Source organism: Myotis davidii, unplaced genomic scaffold (genome assembly GCF_000327345.1).
Source record: "Myotis davidii unplaced genomic scaffold, ASM32734v1 scaffold796, whole genome shotgun sequence".
NCBI lineage: Eukaryota > Metazoa > Chordata > Mammalia > Chiroptera > Vespertilionidae > Myotis > Myotis davidii.
In genome coordinates, this window is record NW_006287809.1 from 99,688 (window position 1) to 104,562 (window position 4,875).

A 4,875-nucleotide genomic window follows, 5' to 3' on the forward strand; every position below is an offset into this window, starting at 1 on the left:
AGAGCCACACTCAAGGGGCCAAAGAGCCACATGTGGCTCGCAAGCCGCAGTTTGCTGACCACTGATACCAATTGAGCTCCCCAGGGCTGCCGCTCTTGGTTTGTTTTGTTTTTAAGAGTCAGAGTGAGGCGACATTGAGACCACGGGGTTCAAATCCCCGCATTTCACAGGTGAAGAAACCAAAGTGTCCAGGTGATGTCCTGAAGCCACCCCGTGTAAGCTACTAACCGGCGCCGTTTCCTCTGTGTCCCAGTGATGCTCATATGTGCAACGTGTGCAGAGGACCCCACCCTCCCTGAAATGGGCCTTCCTCTGGTCTAGACCTGATCACCTTCCTCCATACAATCAGGGGCATCACTGCTCTTGGGGAGCCGTTGTTGACGACAGGAGAGTCCCTTAGCGCCTCCGCCAGGTTGGGGTGAGAGCAGGTTGGGTACCACTGCCTTCCCAGGCCACACGCCTCTGCACTACAAGGTCACGCCTGCCCGAAGTAAGCAGTGCTGACGTGCTTTTGAATGTCTGGGGGCAAACGGCAATTTTGAGGGAGCAGGGGCTTAGAAGATGGACCCACCCACCAGTTCCCACTGGGCACCAGTCCAGACCCGAGACCCAACAGAACAGCACATGGGTTGTGCAAACATTGCCTACACGGCCGTAGTGTCCTCCAAATATTAAAAGGAACTTTCCCCACTTAAGCCTTGGATTGGTAGAATCTACCTGACTGCCAAACTTTAGAGACATCTTTAAGAGAAGAGAAGAGATTTCCAGTGGAAAACGTTTTCAGCTAGCTTATTTTAAGATGCAGAATTGAATGTAATGGCTATTGAGTTACGTCCATTTCAAACTAGGCTAAAACCAGCCAGATTCTCCTACACAGGATCGCTAGCGGTGCTGAAGGTCCTATGCAGAACAGAGACTTAACTCTGATGGACTAAAATCAGTGGCTTTCACAAACACCACATATAAAGACCCAAATACTAATTCTACCAGAACACTAGGAGCATTCTAGACTCAAAGTGAGAAAAATGTTCTACCAAGGGTGTGGCATTTGCCCTGACCGGTTTGGCTCAGTGGACAGAGCGCCGGCCTGCGGACTGAGAGGTCCCAGGTTCGATTCCAGTCAAGGGCATGTACCTGGGTTGCGGGCACATCCCCAGTGGAGGGTGTGCAGGAGGCAGCTGATCGATGTTTCTCTCTCATCGATGTTTCTAACTCTCTATCCCCCTCCCCTCCTTTCTGTAAAAATTCAATTAAAAAATATATAAAAGAATGTGGCATTGGATAAATAGTTATAGAGCTTCCTTGAGAAGCTTCCTTCAACTTTAATAAATCTTACCAAGGAATATAATGTTGTTTTTTAATTTTTAAAATAACTCTTTATTGTTGAAAGTATTACATACGTCCCCTTTCCCCCCCATTAACCCTTTCCAGCTCACCCCCACTCCCCACCGAGGCCTTCACCACCCTATGGTCGGTGTCCATGGGTTTGCATCTATGCATACAAGGTCTTTGGTTGATCTTCTCCCACCCCCCGCCTCTCCCCTGCCTTCCCTTCGAGATTCCGCACTCTGTTCCATGCTTCCCTGTCTCTGGATCCACTCCGTTCATCAGTTTATTTTGTTACTTAGCTTTCACATATGAGTGAGATCATGTGATACTTGTCTCTCTCTGACTCCCATTTCACTCCAGGCCCCTCCATGCCGTCTCAAAGGGTAAGAGATTGTTCTTTTTTACTGCTGCACAGTATTCCATATTGTAAATGTACCACCACTTTTTTTTTTTAATTCACTCATCTACTGATGGGCATTTGGGCTGTTTCCAGATCTTAGCTATTGCTTCTTAGCAACGAAATTCGTTCATATCCGTTGTATATGAACATAGGGGTGCATACATTCTTTCTGATTGGTGTTTTGGGTTTCTTAGGATATATTCCTAGAAGTGGGATCACTGGGTCAAATGGCAGTTCCATGTTTAATTTTTTGAGGAAACTCCATACTGTTCTCCACAGTGGCTGCCCCAGTCTGCATTCCCACCAGCAGTGCACGAGGGTTCCTTTTTCTCCACATCCTCGCCAGCGCTTGTCATTAGTTGATGTGTGGATGGTCGCCATTCTGACAGGTGTGAGGTGATACCTCATTGCCACTTTAATTTGCACCTCTCTGATGGTCAGTGGCTTTGAGCATTTTTTTTATATTTCTCATAGGCATCTGTATGTCCACTTTGGAAAATTGTCTATTTAGGTCGTTTGCCCATTTTTTAATTGGATTGTTCGTCTTCTTTTTGTTAAGCCGTATGAGTGCCCTATGTATTTTGGAGATTAACTACATCTCTTCCGTCCTCCCATTCTCCACCCCCCCATTAAAGTGATGTCCCGACATGCTTTCATTTACTTATTTTAAATTTAATTAAATTTAATTTTTCCATCAATATTTCTCCCCTCTCTGCCCTCTTCCACCTCCACCCCCACCCCCACCGCAATCACCGCCCTATTGTCCATGTCCATGACTTCTCTCCCCTTTTCTTCTTTCCTTTTTGCTCAATTCCTCAACCTCACACCTACCCCCCCACTCCCACCAGTGCTGCCTGTCTGCTCTCTGTGAGTCTGTCTCCGTTTTGCTTGGTGGTTCAGTTTGTTCGTTAGATTCCACATAGGAGTGCAATCATATATAGGGTGCTTGCCTCTCTCTGACGGCTTATTGCACTTAGCACCGTGCTCTCCAGGTCCCTCCATGCTGTCACACTGTCCGCACATTCTTGTCCTTCGTGGCACTTGTCGGGTTGATGTGATTACTAGTTCACTGATTCTGAAACATTTTGGTCACAGGGTCTTCTTTTGCTCTTAAAAGAGGACCCCAAAAAGATGTGTAGATGTGGAGTCTATCTATCAATATCCGCTGTATTGGCAATGAGAACTAACGTCGTTCAGAAACACTCACTTCATTTAAAAAGAAGATAAAACCAATTTCATGTTACCATAAGCCATGGGTTTGTTGTTGTTGTTAATCCTCACCGGACGATATGTTTTCCATTGACTTTTAGAGAGAGTGGAAGGAAAGGAGGGAGGGGGAGAGAGAGAGAAACATCGATGTGAGAGAGACACATTAATTGGTTGCCTCCCGCACATGCCCGACCCAGGTCCAGGGCTGGGGAACCAGCCTGCCACTGAGGTAGGTGCCCTTGACTGGAATTGAACCGGGGATCCTTCAATCCACAGGCTGGCGCTCTATCCACTGAGCCAAAGTGGCTAGGGCCAGGGCTGTAGTCTTAATTAAAAACCATATTCTCCAGAACTAAAATTAGTAATTTAATTACTAAATTTCAAAGTGTAGTAATTTTTGCAAATTACTGAATGTCTGGCTCAACAGAAGAGAACTGGGTCCTCGCCTCGCTTCTGTGCTGGGTCTGCTGTGACCTTGTGCCGCCTGCACCGTACCCTCAGGAAACAGTGGGAGTGAAAAGGGCAGGTAAGCGCCTTAATATGATGATGATGATGATCATTTTGACCTCGGGGACCCCTTGAAGGGGCGCTGGGGACCCAGTCACCTCCCAGCCGGGGTTCTGTGGGCTGCACTCTGAAAACCCTTCTTAGCTTTGGGTTCTCTAGCACCTAGAGTGGGGGCTGAACGCCTTTGGGGCCAGGCAGCCTGGTTCAAGAGACGGCACTGACTACTCGCGAGGTGACCCCTGAGCCTCAGCTGCTGCATCTCTAACTTGGGGCTGATGATTTGAAAATAGTAAAAGCACCTCCCTCCTAGGGCTGTAGGGAGACCCACAGGAGGCATGTCTCAGAGTCTTGCACGATCAACATGGCTATTATAATTTGGGAAACATCATTTTCTTTTATTACCCACATTTATTCGTGCAATTAATTTCTCCAGAGAACCTGTCTTGTGCTGGGCAGCGCTGGGGACGTGGTGATGGCTGAGAAGGGCCTGGCCCTGCCCTCCTGCGGCTGCAAGTCCAGTGGGTTCTACAGTTCACTTGTGAGGGGTTTCCCTTACTGCCAGGCCCCTGGAGACGAGGAGTTATTTTTGTTGTATTTTGTTTTGTTTTCGTTAAACCTCACCTGAGGTTATGTTCCCACTGGCTTTTAGAGAGAGCGGAAAGGAGAGGGAGAGACAGAGAAAGAGAAACGTGGGTGGGAGAGGGGCACATCAATTGGTTGCCTCCCACAGGCACCCCGACCAGGACCGGGGACGGAGCCCACAATCGAGGTAAGCGCCCCTTGCAGGAATCCAACCCGGGACTCAGCCAATCCGGCTCGGGCAAGAGGATGAGTTTGTAAGCCTGGGAGGCAGGGAAGGGCATTCTCCAGCGTGGGAACAGCATGGCGAGTGGAGAGGGAGACGCGCGCCGACCGGGCAACTGTCCGGGTTACTGTGCCCATCCCCCTGCCCCCAAGACACCTCTGTCCTGATGCTGGTGAGAGACGGGTGTGCCTCTCTGCTTAACCCCCTCCTCCTCAACCTCTCTTCTTTTTTATTTTCTTTTTTAAAAAATATATTTTATTGATTTTTTACAGAGAGGAAGGGAGAGGGATAGAGAGTTAGAAACATCGATCAGCTGCCTCCTGCACACTCCCCACTGGGGATGTGCCCGCAACCAAGGCACATGCCCTTGACCAGAATCGAACCCGGGACCCTTCAGTCCGCAGGCTGAGCCAAACCGGCTAGGGCGCAACCTCTCTTCTTGTATAAATGCGTCCCCAGATTCTGGGCTCTTCGAGGGAAGTCCCACCTCTGATCTAACCTCAGTCTCTCGCGCTGCAGATCCTTTTTTGCTCTCTGTCCATCCACAGTGGTGACCTGGAGACACTCGGGACGTTTCGGCAGCAGAGGTGCCCGGGAAGGCGCGGGGTCGGGGCCAGACGCCTCC